Raw genomic sequence first — 15,286 nt, 5'->3', positions numbered from 1 at the left:
ATGCTGAAGCTTCTGATTAAAGCAAGCACTACGCAAAGGGAAAATGCAGCCTCCCTTTGTGAAGAGCAATTCCATGCACTGTTAGGTAAATTGCTAGGTGCACACTTACTACAGGGACAGAGATGACAAGGGAAGGGGCACATAAACACCACAGCAGAAGCAGAAAAGCTTTTGGAAAGCAAGCAGTGAAGAAAAGGTGTTACAAATGTCAGATGTACTTGTGAAGTTCCTGCTGCTCACAAGGAACCTTGATTAAGGGCTTGTTATCTTACTTGTATTCCTGCACCTCTTTGCCAGAGTTAGGGAATAGATATGGCATGAAGGAGTTGATGCACCACAGTTGAGAGTAAGGGAAACTTTATTGTTAAAGTCTCAGCAGGACATATTCAGAAAGGTGAGCCCTCCAAGTTTTCTTCTCTGGGACAGGAAGGTATGTTGGGAATGCAAAGGTTCTTAACTCACATCTGAACTGGCAGATCTTGATGAGCTACAGAAACAGTTCAATTCTCTGATGCTGCAAGAAATGTACTGCCACTTTTAGGGAGAAGGAAAGTGTTCAAAAGACACCAGGAAGTTCTTCACACATTTTTCAACTTCAGTTAGAGAAAAGAGACAGCAAAACCAAGCATACCTGAGATAAAACAGGGAAGGAAAGACAGAGGCAGGTAAGTGGATCCTTGGATAATTTCATTCTTTTTGAAATCATGATAATTACCAATTATATGGTCCTCATCCCACCTTCCTGATTCAAGAAAGTAAGGAATTACTGCCACGATGGTAGTACAGAGGGTGCCATGATAAGGTGATGGCTGGAGAGCCACCAGTCACCTCTCTGGGAGGTATCAAGCTCTCAGAGGAAAATAAAAAATAAGTGACAGAAAGGCAAGAAAAGAGGCATTTAATCTGATCTCATAATCATCAGCTTCTGAAGAGAATCCTCATTAGCATACAAAATCTCTGTGATCTATAATGAAAGTAGGGGACATAAGCCTCACCTAGGGCCTTTCCTCTCCATCCAGGGGGATGTGGTTGGCACTGAGATCAGTGTCTGAGCTTTGTTTTGAACATGTAGGTCACTTCTGTGAGCCCTAGAAAACTGTAACATTTGTGCTACTTAGCTAATTGTCCATAGGGCAATAGAAGGGGTTGATGGCTAAACTATATGGATCACAAAGTTGTCATGAGTAAAAAGGCCTTCAAATAATACTGTTTTTGCATAAAGCTCACAGCCTTTCTATCAGGAATGTTAAGAGCAACTTGCTTACTGTGCATAGAACTTGTACACCTCCTCCCTTGAGATGCACCAGGGCACTGAGAAGCACATTGCAAAGTAATTTCTCTAGTGAGAGGTACTTAAATACATTCTCCTCTGCAGAATCCTCAGTAAGAAGCAGGATTGGTGCTATCACAGTGTCCGGGAAAATTAGTTTAGCATCTCTATTTCTTCATTTTCACACACCTAACAATCACCTTAATAAGTAAGAATGGTGAGCAGCTGTCCAGAAAGGATTTTCTCCTCAAAAATACTCCACTGGTTTATCCTCATCTGTGATTACTGGGTGAAATGGCTTTTGTTTGAGACTAACACAGTGAACATGGGGAAGGCCTCCAAATCCCACCTCAGTCTCCCTTCTTGGGAAGTATTGTGGCAGCATAAGAACTTCATAATGCTCAGCACGAGAGAAAATTCTTGCCGCAAAGTGCTAATTAGATTTACAAGCAACACTTTGAGACCTTAAAACATATCTGGAGAAAGGCAGTGAAGCTTTGAAGGATCTGGAGCACAAGTCTTATGAGGACTGGCTGAAGAAATTGGGATTGTTCATTCTGGAGGAGGCTCAGGGGGAGATCATATCACTCTCTACAACTCCCTGAAAGGAGGCTGTAGCAAAGTGGGGGTTGGCCTCTTCTACCAGACCTACTGATAGGACAAAAGGCAATGGCTCTACGTTGCACCAGGGAAGGGTCAGGTTGGCTATTAGAAAAAAAAAATCTCTTGGAAAGAATGGTGGAGCACTGGAGCAGGCTGCCAGGGAAGTAGTGGAATCATCATCCATAGAAGTTTTCAAGAAACAGTGGTCAACCTAAATGATTCTATGATTCTTCCTATGAATAGGGTCAGTACTAGGTTCCTCAGAGCTATGGTAGTTTCTTCAACAAGCAGTTTCATGCATATGAGCAGCTGATGAAATTTTACATTTATCCAGTGGAAAGGATGCAGTATGCACTTCTCTGAGAATATCTGTTTTGAGTTGCATTGAATGGGAAGCATTATCATACTTAAAACAACAAGCACAAATCTTCCCTCACTCCCATAGAAGCCCTACAGATTGTCTAAGGTGAAAGGAGAAAATCGCTCTGGGATCAACAGGGACATTGGTAATCATGCTAAAAAACAGAGTTCTCATCCTCTCACTGGTCAAAATCCATCTTCTCACAAATCTGAAGTTTTACAAGATTTTAGTCTCCAGACCACTCTAACCTACCAAAGATTTTCTGAAAGCTCAAGAGAAAGTTCTCCTAGTGAAGCAATTTCAAAACTTGGGTCACAAGTTAAAAAAAAATGCATGTGAAAATGAATTCCCAAATCTGAAAGTGAGGGTGTAAGTCAGAAAGTTCATAAGCTCCTGTTTCAAGGTCTCCACTGTGAAATATTGACTAAAGACTGAAAATATCCTCCTCTCCTATAAAATACCTTATCTTACTGACAGTACTAAGTATGTACTCCTAGGTATTTTAGACAACAGTCCTGTGCCAGAAAAATCTGGTCAAAATTAACAATAATGGCTTTAACAGCTGACTAGCTTGTCCCTGTCCGTCCTGGGGAGACTGCTTTGTCACATATCTATAATCAGATTCAAATTCCTCACCTAAACAATGCCAAAAGTTAACCTAAAGAGAAAAGGAAAAAGAAAGCACAGCTTTTGAGAAAAATATTTCTTCTGAAAAACATCTGAGTGAGTCAAGCTGCTACAACCTATGAGCAATCTATGAGGAAGCTGGACATCAAAATCTGAACTGCACAGAATGAAATTTGTTGCCTTATAGGGATAGAAGGAGAATCTAACATCCTTGTACTCATAGTTTACCACAGATATGACTGGACTGAGCATGTTTAATACCTACAAGTTTATTTCTGCCTCCAGTGTTTCTACTCTTCGTGCTGCTTTGTTGTTGCTGTTGCTTTTTCTTCTCACAAACTTCTTTTGAACTCTTTGAGATGTCTCTCACTTGACAATTTTACACTTTCACAGAAATTTGCGTTTTAATATCTTAGCCACTGTGAGAAGATTTTTGTTGTTTTGTGGGCTGTTGTGGTTTTTTTTACCCTCTCTTCATGTTGTTGATTTTGCATTCATTACACTTTGACTACTTAAGACTCTGCAGTAGCATCCCTTTGGTCTTGCTTTTTGCCAAAGGAGGGTGAAAAAAAATCTTTAACATCAAGCAGACAAATCACAAACTGTATGGCATGCTTGAATCTTTGCATGGATCGGATTAGAAGCATGGAGTGAATGGTTGGGCTCTGTTTTGTTTTCCTCAACTAATGAAACATAACTTTTGAAACAAATAATTTAGCTGAGAACTTTGCATCTGTAAAGCACTTTCACTCCAGAAACAAATCCCAGAATTTACAAGATTGGGCGGGGGCCGATCGGTAGAGAACTAATTGAAGGTGCTGCAAATATAGATATTCAACCACAATTAATTAGAAGAGCAAAAAGAACACTCTAATTCCAAATCAAACCAGTTGTACAACAATTATCTCAAGTACCTCAGAGATGGATGAGTTCACAGTTAGGCTCTCGCTTTCCTCAGGGAGGAATGGTTAGTTGGGAAGAATCAAAAAAAACCCCGACTTATTCACTGACTTAACTATCTCCTACTAATACAGTATTTCAAAAAGACACAGTTTGCATTTGGGATCAGTATTCAAGGATGTCCAGCATGCATATTCAAGGGTTTCAGCTCCTTGGGAGCAGCATCTACCCTGCATCTCTACTCTCATACTAAACTATTCTAAAAGGAGCTTTTAAAAATCTAGCTTTGATAGGCTTTGTCTTGTAGATGAGATATCTCAGAAGTCTATAGGATGAGGTTTGCCTTCCTTAGCTTTCAAAATGCTCTGTATAATAAATGCTCTGTTTAATAGTATGTATGATATCACCAAACCCAGAATCTAGTGTTCTTCCGAATCTAGAAAAAACGTCCCTTCCTAGAGATCCATCTTTTCCCTTGAACATCTCCCATGTTCTCAGACTCATTTCTGTAGCTTGAAGATTTTGTTATCAAGCTAAATGTTTTGGCATATGGTAAAACAATGATACTGTAGTCCCTTTCTGTCAGCATCATCTTTCAATGTTTTCTCATTCTAGGCTCACCTCCATCTACCATCGAATTGCAACTGCAACTTTTCAACAACAACAGCTGTTTTAGGAAGTCTACAAATCATACACAAAAGCTCTGGGAAAGAAGCAAAGAGCTGCAGTTTGAATCTGCAACAGGAATTTCCAGGAAAAAAGAAAAGAAAAAAAAAAAGCAAATTGATTATTGTTCTCTCTAGTAGCTCTGCTATCCAGTCTTCAACAACCACAAGTGGTCAGGGCCTCTCAGTTTGTAAGTCAATTGTAAGGCAGCTGTTTTATTTTCTAAGTGGGAATATAGTTCACCTTGAGCCCAACTTCAGTTGTTGCAACTTTTCTACCATTAAATATAACACAAAATAGATTATCAGCATGGGGAGAGGATAGAGAGTGTTTGAACAAAACAAGATATTAATTTTCAACATAGAAGAGAACTCTCATCCTGGAAACACTGCTGTGCTATTGTGTGAGGCACAGTTTTCATCTGAAGTTGGACAAACCATTTGGAAAGTAATTCAGGTTTCTTTAAATAGAGAATATATTACACACAGATGGTGATGGAAGGATTCAGTATCCACAGCTATGTTAACTGTATGTAATAAATTAGAAATATCTTCTTTTAATAGATCCTAATTGTGACATTCTGCCCCAAAAACTTTTTTGGAAATGCCCCAGCATGTTCTACCTCTTTAACTCACTGTGATCATGTTTCTTTTGTTAATTCTGCTCTTGTGGCATTGTTACCAACTTCTCCTTTTTGTCTTGCAACTGATGGCCAATACTTGATTCAATAGCTGAGGGCAAATTGAGCATGCTTCAAGAACTATAACTAAGAGTCAATGATCTGACTTCCATCAACAGCGAGCAGCCAAAAGCCTCTTGAGCCCTCCTGCACAGCAGCTGGTTCCATGGCAGGATTTCCCCTGGAGTAAGGACACCTCTTGAGATTATGCCTGAGCAGAGATCCCTTATACCTTGATATCAAAATGTGCCACTGATATAGATCCTTGGTAAATTATTAATATTTCTAAAAAGTCTGTTAGCATTACTAAGATTGTATGTTGAATGACCGAGCAGATATAATCCCTTGGACATGAACCAAGACCCAGACTAAGTCTGGAATGAGGAGTGGATCCAGCTGCACCTAGGCTCCTTATCTCTGTGGTTCAAGAAATGTAAAAAGCACTGGAGTCCACTATGAACTCATGACTCAACAGAGCCCTGGATGAGGGCGTTAAATCCACGTTCTATGCAGTAAATTGTCAAGTATATGTTCCCATCTTGAATGTTGATTACAATTGCGCTTTGTTAAATCACCATATTCTATCAATAAATATATTCCTGGTTCTCTCCTATGAGCGCATAGTTTCCATCTGCAGCACCCCAGTATTTGATTTCTCTCTGATAGTCTCTTTCCTCACTCGGGGAAGGCTGAACATTCTACCTCAGCTAATGTGATCACAGGCTGAGGCAGGCTAAATGCCCTGTTCATGGATGCTGCTTCTCATGTATTGGATCCTACATGTTCATGGATGACATGCAGAGAGATGATACAGAAACTCCTCCTAGCTAGCTATAAAATGCAAAGCACCATTCATTGGTATTCCTTATTTGAGTTTAGTTTGCGACAAGGATACAGATCTGTCCATCAAATACCACAAGAGTGAAGGATATAACCCAAGATTATGGTGTAAACAGAAATAGTACGTAAAGTAAAATCAAATTTTTATTTTGCTTTACTTCCATATCTCCAAACAATGGAAGCTAAATCTGAGCATCACTTTTGTGGATGAATCTGATCAAAAATTTCATGTTTTATGCAATACTGACAGCAAAGAGTAATTTTAAAAGATAAGAATACAGTACGTACAGAGTGATAGATGATCTTCTACAATATTACCTGTGATTTTCTCCTAAACAAATTTCCAGGGTTACTCCACCCTCTGAATATCAATCAAGTCCAGGAGGAGAAAAAGGGAAGAGGATGGATGAGGGAGCAGAGGGAGTAAGAAACCTTCCTGCTGCAATCTCAGTAATGGATGAGAATGTGTCTGCTCCTTTCTGGACCCATAAAAAGAGTAGGGACTTACAGAGTCAGGCACTAACAGTGTTTGTGCTCTTGAAGACAACAACAGCACAGAAGAAGGAATGCAGAAGACAAATTTGAACAGACGGTTTAGATTTCAGACATGAACTGAATATAATCTTACTGAATGTTTTGCTTTCAACACAGCCTTGACTAAAGTTCAACTACCCTTCCCATTCACTGATTTGGTTGTACAGATATTTTTTCCAAACCACCATAACCATTTCTACTTTGAGAGAAAGTCTCATTAGTTATGTTAACTATGAAATAATTAGTAGTCTTTTTGTGGCTTAGAGTGGGCTTGTTTTGATTTAGGTTAAGTTGGCAAGAAACAGGTTCAAGCTGTTTAAAAATATATTTTGAAAAAATATATTTTTAAATCAAAATAGACACCCACATGAGTGATATAATTAAAAAGATCTGGATGTGAGCATGGCCTCAGGTGGTCCAGATATCTATGTTGCATTGTTTTAAAAACAGCATCATAAAGTGATAACAGCATTTGAGAGGCATTATGCCTGATAAGAGGCTACTTAAAGTGGTGGATCTCATGCTTTTGGAGGAAATTTGTCCGTGGATTTTTAAAAATGTCTGTAAAACTGCCATGAACACAAAAGCTAAGTAAAGCAAAACTGAAGCTGGCTGCTTCTCATGTGTTGGATCCAAGCGGCAAATAGATGGGCAAACAAGGGGACAGGACATTGCTACAGTAGTGACATAGTCCACCAACATTCAACTAAATAGCATCATGAAAATGCTTTCCTTCATCCCCCCACCTCCTATGACTTAGTTATACTGACTTAGATTGTTCTTTGCCTCCCAGACACCTGGACAAGAATTAGTGCTGCCTCATTGCATTTATGTGCTTAGCCAAGCCATCTGAGTATTTTCAAGGTCATTGTCTACAGTCTCCTGAGGTTGTTGATCCTTTGGTTTGTCTTAGAGAAATGGGATATAGACTTTGAAAGTGGAGGTAAAGAATGAGACTGTAAAATCAAAATAAATGAAATTTTTACATAATACAAAAGATGGAAGTCATTTAACCTTGGCTTAGATGTACTGCCACACTGCTCACACAATTGCACAAATAAAGCTTGTATTTTGTGGTGGCAGATCCGGTTCTTTGGTTGTTTGTTTGTTTGTTTGTTTGTTTCTCTTTTATCCACTATGTAGACAAAGACACCTGCTAGAGAGACTTTCTCTTCCCAAAGGCAGAGACCTCATAATTTAGCCTGAGTAAGCTACTGCTGTCTCACCCCATTCATTTGTGCAGCCACCTCTATCCTCATAACAATAACAAGCTGCAGCTTACCTGCTGGTAGGTGAGAAAACCACTTGGATTTGTGCATTTAAGCAGAAACTGCTCCTCTTTTGTCTGTTCTTGTCTCCTTCACTGTCCTAGGTATGCAAAACTACAATCTGGTTCATCAACCAGATGCCCTTCACGGTTGGTGTATCAAATCACAGGGTTAGCTGTTATTTCTACAGCCTTCTGGTTTTAGTCTGGTGGGGGCTGTGGGGGCTGAATATGTCTGCATCATCTTCACCAAAAACATAAGACATAGGGCTAGCCGTTGGGTGACTGCAAAGTTATTTAACTAGAGATCCTTAAAGAATCTTGAAGGTTTTTGTTTACTGGTTGGATGTTCCTCATGATTGCTACAGGGATGAGTTGAACTCAGCCAGCAGCCAGGCACCCACACAGGTGCTTGCTCACATTTCCTGGAGCAAGATAAGGGAGAGAATCCAATCAGGAAAAGCTGAAACTCACAGTCTGAGATACAGATGGTGTAATAACTGAAGCAAAGCTGCATGCAAGCAAAACAAAATGAGGAATCTATTCACTACTTTCCATCTCTGAGTGGGCATCCAGCAACTTGCCAGGAAGCAGTGCCTGAACAAGCATAACTTGCTTAAGAAGACAAACATACCCCCTTCCTCCCCCTTTCTCTGATTTTTTATTGCTGTTCACCACACCATATGGCCTGAAGTAGCCTTTTGGCCAACTATGGTCAGCTGTGTTCTTTCCAGCTGCTTACTACTTGCTTGGGGTTTGGAGTGGGAAAAAAGAAACATTGACACTGTGCAATCGCTTCTCAGCAACAGCCAAAATATGGGTGTGTTATTGACACTGTTTTAGCTATCCAAAAATCTCCAATAATCCAAAATCTCACCATATGGACTTTAATGAATAAATTAACTCTGTCCATGACAGACCAAGCACAATTAACCATATTTCTAACTACTTCCTTGCTGTGCTTATACTTTCTGCCACATTATATCTTAAATTAGTTTCTCAGACGTTTGCCTACATACAAGGTACACAGTACAGGAAACTACTAGTGACACAGAAAATGAAAAACAAATAATTAAAAGAGGCATGACCTACTCTTACTCAAGTTATTTCATTCTATTTGTTAGTGCATGCAGAAGTTTCTGTTAGGAACAGGTATGTTGTTGTGTTAGGTGACAGAGAAATGCTTATTAAGAGAAAAGTTGTGTCTCAATGCAATTTTAATCAAAGTGCACAGCAAAGAGAAGGTGAACACTCCAAATCAACAGCAGAACTCCATAGGCCCAGTTCAGTGCCTTACCCCATGGGCCGTACTACCTCTGCTTTGAGCAGTGAGGTAAACTTCACCTTTCCTAAAAGATGAGAGTTTTCTCAATTCTTTCCCAAAGATCTCTTTGTCTGGAGATTGGATTCTGAAGCTCTAACAGAGCTGAGAACTCTGCTCAAGGCATTCTGATTGCAAATACACTTTCCTGGTAAAAAACAAGATACTATTTTTGAAAGAATTTTAGCATTTTATTAGTGGTTGTACTTGCCAACTAAATGAAGACCTATTTAGGTGTATTTTCAAGAAGTCCCATGCACGTTATTAGCAGACACCAAAAATCTGTCTCCTTCTTCCCATGGAGCTGCAATTTATTTTACTTCTTTCTTTCTTTTTTTTTTTTCCTGAAGAAGAAAAGAAAATCCATTGTATTTAAGAAAAAGTTGGTTTATAAAAGCAAATTGGAAAAATAGACTGTATATAGTGTAATAGAGTGTCAGAAGTGGAATATCAGTGTCAGAACTGGCTGAGTTTCTCTGTGCATTTTGATTTTGACAGCAGATTTACCTAAAAAGAGAAGATCCTACACAAGCAAATGTTTAAAACCACATTTGAGCTTTAATCATGTGAATAGTCTTCTACACCTTGGAGTTCTCATTCTGCACCTCTGAAGATAATTAGTTTTATTGTCCTGAAAGAGATTGTGAATACTTAAACATGATTTAAGGATGCTGTCTGGATTTTAAAAATTGGACGTATTTCTTCTTCCTCACTCCTTGACCGTGGGCAACTCACTTCATCTCTCTGATTTTGCATCTCTCTAAAATGGAACCATTTTTCCATTTTGGAAGAAAAATGGTGTCCCAAGCTCCATAGCCACTCAGGCCTGAACTTCTGTTATAAAACTACCTGTAATAAAGAAAGGTATTGCTGGTACCTGCAATGTTGAATTTAGTCCATTAGTACCTGGGCTGAGGCCATCAGTATCTTTTGTGTAAGTTGTCAAAGAGCTGTAATAGTGACCTACTGCAGAGCAAAATTCTGCGAAATATTGTAGGTTTCCTGAGTTATCCACCCTGTCCATCCTTTGCCCCCATCCAGACTTTACCCTCACTACTGTATTTCTGGGTTTTATTTAGCGACTAGACAAGAAATGGGACTGTACTTCTGGGCAATTTTAAAGTAGAAGAAATAATACCAAAGGGAGGCACAATAACTGTCTGCAGATGAAGAAAAGAATGTTGCACCAGAGGATGAGAAGCAATTATTATCATTAGTCAGCAATGATAGAGAAAGAAGTAATTAAACTTCAGCAGCATCAGGGAAATTTTTAGACTGAATATTAAGAAAACAGCTGGAAAAGAAAGCCTAGGTTGAGCTGCCAAAGAAAGTTGTGGTGTAACTGCAGTATTCACATCTCATGAATGTATTTCTGTAAATAGCCTAAGAATAAGGCAGTCTTATCTCAGCATTCTTAAGGTCTGAGTTGGGAAAACATTTCTATTCTTGGCAGTGTATAAAGGTGCTTAAATTCCTTTCATATAATCTGAAAAACAAAGGAATATAAGTAGAGTTGAAGCTGCCTGACAAGGGAGTAGATGTGAATCCTCCTCAGACAACAGCGTGTCCTCGTTGGAAGACAACCTGAGAGAATGTTCTATGAGGAACTTTCACTTCAAATGGATGGCTGTAGAGCCAGAGGACCTGCTCCTCCCCAAGCTGCTGTATCAGTGAAAATTTATAGTCTTGAGACAACTGAGAGGTTACAGTGCACAGGAAATGTAAACCCCCATCACAGTGCAGTATATGCAAAGGAGGGAGTGAGCAGATGTCCTTGCAGCTATGACTTGGAAATGATTTCAAACTAAAGAAGGAGAGATTTTGATTGGGTATAAGGAAAAGTTTTTTTACAATAAGGATAGTGAAGCACTGAAACAGGTTGCTCAGAGGTGGATGCTCCATCCCTGGAGACACTCAAGATCAGGCTGGACAGGGCTCTGAGTGATCTGTTCTAGCTGCAGGTGTCCCTGTTCTGTGCAGGGGAGTTGGAGTAGGTGACATTTAAGGGTCCCTTCAAAATCAAACAATTCTATGATTGTTTGATGGCAATTTCCTGAGCAACAGAGAACAGCCACTCCTTTTCACTAGCTCTAGGTGTACACCTAAGAGCAGAAATCATGTGTAAATACTCTGCATTCTCTCTGGAGAGGGAAATTCATGAAAGAGAAGGGAAGGAGTCCCTACTCTTCCATGTGCCCAACAGCAAGAGCAAGGTCACAGCCTTCTTTGTGTGCTGAGCTTCCTTCCCATTTCTGGCACAGTGCAGAACAGAGAGAGAAATTACAAGGAAGTAGAATTAGTGTTTAGAGCAAAATTAGAGAGAAGGGAGAGAGAGAGAACACGTGTGCCTGGTGGAACTGTTTTTACTGCCTTCCCATCTCCATATTTCATTCATTTTGCTAATCCTCTGAAGAAATGACTCACTGTCGGGCAGAATCTTGAAGTAGCCATTTAAATTTGCTTGATGGCCCCCAAGGCAAGTAAATTTTCAGTTTGACTGGCTTTAATCCCAGCAGAGAGCCCTACCATGCCATTATATGGCGCAGCAGGGGTAAGAGTGGGGAGTTAATCACATTACAGCACTGTTCCATTTAGCCATAATCTGTAAGAATCCCATGAAAGCGTCAACCATTATTATGACTCCTGATGTCCTTCAGGCAAAGTGTTTGTGGTAAAAGGGAAAAAAAATGTCAGCCTGTCAAAAGCAGACAGACACTTTCGCTCAAACTAAAGGGAGGTGAGATGTAAAGGTGACACTATTATTTAAACATTCTATTACTAAAATTACAGTTCATCTGTATGAAACTATTGGGTCTTACTCTGTCAACTAGATCAATATACCTGCCACGGTTGCATAGATGTAACGAGCTAAGGAAGCATTTGGAATGGAAGATTTGCTGTAAAGACTTCTTCCAGCTTCAGTCCATCAAGTGGTGTCCTGCCCACTGCACTAAATAGCTGCTGCAAGAGGCAAGGATTTGTTCACATCTGGAGGCTTAAGGCAAAACTTCAGCATAACCACAGCTGGCTTTTTGCTGCTATTTATTAAGAATCTTATTTAAAATCCAGCTTTGGTGGTGGTGTCTGACTCTTTGACCTCTTGTGGCAGATGCAGGCTGATTACACAGTGTGAGGAAATAGTTTTCAGCAGCAAATGTAAATCTGCACTACTATTAATTAAATATGTAGATAGAGTGTATATGGACTGGGCAGAGTATCTGGCAAATATCTTGCTCCTATTTCCACACCTGCTTTTGACAAGTGGCAAATCAGTCCAGCTTTGGTGCCTCTCTTTCTTTGTTTGTAAATGGACACTTGTATTCTTCTGTGTAAAGGGACTAGTAAGGATTAAGGGAATGTGGATGCAGTTTGCCATCATACTATGAGGCAAAGGAAACAGTTTCCACAAGCTTTATCTCCCCACTTTCATCTCCATTACTTTGGGAACTGGCTTGAGGGTGGCAGGCAAGAAAGAGGAACGGTAGTTTGAGCTGGCTGTAAACAAAAGGAAATGAGCAGAATCTAAAAAAAAAAAAGCGCTCATTCAGAGCACATCCATTATGGTGGCTATTCTCCATAAATTCTGGACAGGGTCAGGCAAAAGCAAGGAGGACTTAGTGACAGGGCAGAGAACATTATACCTTAGCATCCATCCTGGAAGAGACAATGCCAAGGAGAAGGACAGTTTCTCAGGAGAGCATTGATCCAGGAGATGATGTGTGTTAACAGCAAAGCTTCTGTCAGCAAGGCAGGATATCTGAACTATGCTGGGACTCCTGGTTCTCAGGGCAGCAACAGGAAATACCACAATGTGAAAGGTAGGTATACCACAAAAACATTATGCTGGGTATGCTGAGATACTGCTGTGGTGTCTACTGGTGACTTAGAAACAATCTGAGCTCAGTCAGGGCACTGAGCTGCATAAGGAGGAAGGAGCAAGACTCCTGCAGAACCAGAACATCTTTTACTGGGTTCCTACAGGAAAAAGATGATCAAAGAAGGGAAAGGCTGGGTTTGGAAGAGATGGAGCCCAAACTGGTCTCAGAAGTGAACGGAGTTAAGACTCCAAGACAGAAATCACACACTGAAGATGTTTCCTCAGTGTTCACACAGCAGCTGGATCTAACCTGCAGGGGAGGTTCAGGTTGGATACTAGGAAAAACTTAGCTCAGAAAGAGTGATGAGGCACTGGAATGGGTTGCCCAGGGTGGTGGTAGAGTCACTGTCCCTGGAGGTGTTCAAGAAAAGAATATATATGGCACTGAGGGACAAGGTTTAGAGGGCATGTTTATGATGGTTTGGGGTTGGACTGGATGATCTTAGTGGTCTTTTCCAACCTTAATGATTCTATGACTCTATGATGTGGTTTCTGCAGTAGTCTCTGGAATGAAGCAGAAAAACAAAATACAAAGGAGGAGGTGATGTTATCTTGCAGCATGGTAGAAAGGAGAAATCATAAATCGACAGATTGTCCAGAAAAGGGAGGAGATGCTTGAAGTAACGTGGGATCTACCCAATCATGTGAGTTTTATTTACATGCTCTGAATATGTTGTGATGTGCCTGAGCTGGATAAGAACATGGGGTTGTCCACCCTGCTGAGAGAAGATAAGGCACACTCCCACAGGGAGAAGTGAGAAGGACCTGTATGGATGCAGTACTCACCAAGAAGGCATCTTGGATAGAGCAGGGCATTTTTTGTAATTTAAAAATATATTTATTTACATTTATTTATGTTATTTATAAATAAATACTTATAAATATATATTTTTTAAAAAATATACATACACATAACTGGAGATTTGTGAGGAGAAGGGGCATGGGAAGTTTCACCCCTCCTGCTGATTTGTAGTGTGGCACTTGACGACTTGTAATAGAAAAAGATCTGTTGTTTCTCTATTGGCAATAAACTAAGGTTAAAACAAACTCAAGCATAAATTTTATAAACAACCACATATAAACACAGCTGTTCAGTGAAGGAAAGGGTCTGGCTGCTAGCTCAGTACTGCCCCCTGATGTTGTCACCTACTTCAAATATATTTTACGATGTCTTTTATTGATGAAATACTATTTCCCTGAAAGACAACGGAGAAAAAAATAGATAATTTATGAGATTTTGACAAACTTAACCTAAATGTGATTTAGCAGACCTAGTTTTGGTGATTATGCCCACAGGGACATTGATTTTGTACATCCTCACATTGACAGCTGATGTTTAATAATACTGTTCAGAATCCATGGCTTTGGAGAAGAAGCCTTTTGTGATTAGATGGAGTTGCTTGGAAGACAAAGATGAGAACTGGTCTCTACCCATTTTTTATTTTTTTTTTCTGAATAAGTGCATTCTAAATGTACAGTCTGAAACTGATTCTGCTCACAAATCCAAAAGTTCTGGTTCTTCTCTCAGCCTCACGGAAATCAGAAATGGAATTACAGAATAGAGAAGCTCTCCTATAGATTTTTTAGGGCTGTCAGCCTCTTAGCAATGGGACTCCTCCTTACTCAAAAGTTTTTCATGTCAGGTTCATGAAAAAAATTCACATTTCAAATTAACTTTGCATTTGATGACTTATGTAGCCACACAGGCTCATGCATTACTGCATGGGCCCTAGAAATGCAGTGTCACTGGATATAACTCGTAAAGTTAAAAGTTGGCTCTTGTCCTGATGGAAAAGATTTATACCCCTTTCAGTCTTTTGTTTTAGGATGAACCGATCAGTTCTTTGCTTCCACAGTGCTCAGTGGCAATAAATTCATCAGGAGAGGATCCCAGGTATCCAGAGGACAGAGCAGTATTTCAGATATACAAGAGCGTGTCTTTCTCATCACTTTCCACATCACATGTTATTTTCTGAGCTTCTTCATTTTGTTATTCATTTCCTTGCCCAATGGCACCAGCCTTATTCTTTCTTCCCATGTTGTTAGTAGCTCTCACCCAGCCCATCTCCATTCTTCTCTACAGTGACTGGCAGAGCAGGCACCAAGCGATGGTTTTGCTCATGGGTCAGGCACTTCTTTTCCCAGTGGCATCTAGTTCTGAGTCACTCTTCCTGAGTCACTCTTCCTGAGTCACTCTTCCTGACACTGTCATACCTGCCTGACAGCATTAAATCCCTCACTGTCACTTTACCAAAGGATTAGAAATCCCTCCACCATCATTTGCCTGGGACAGAGCAATTTCCTTTGGGGGAGCTATTTTCCATTCTTCCTTCTCTTATTG

The 15,286-nt window shown here is 40.0% G+C and overlaps 1 long non-coding RNA gene across 1 annotated transcript; it reads left to right on the top strand.

Moving 5' to 3' along the window:
* The first annotated feature begins 315 nt into the window (after positions 1 to 315).
* Positions 316 to 5,841, top strand: LOC128090873 (uncharacterized). Its single transcript, XR_008211130.1, has 3 exons — positions 316 to 394; positions 477 to 665; positions 4,377 to 5,841. It is a non-coding gene; the product is annotated as an uncharacterized LOC128090873 (long non-coding RNA).
* The last annotated feature ends 9,445 nt before the right edge of the window (positions 5,842 to 15,286 follow it).

This window comes from Tympanuchus pallidicinctus, unplaced genomic scaffold (assembly GCF_026119805.1).
Source record: "Tympanuchus pallidicinctus isolate F22 unplaced genomic scaffold, pur_lepc_1.0 scaffold5, whole genome shotgun sequence".
NCBI lineage: Eukaryota > Metazoa > Chordata > Aves > Galliformes > Phasianidae > Tympanuchus > Tympanuchus pallidicinctus.
This window is presented reverse-complemented; position numbering and strand designations above follow the sequence as displayed.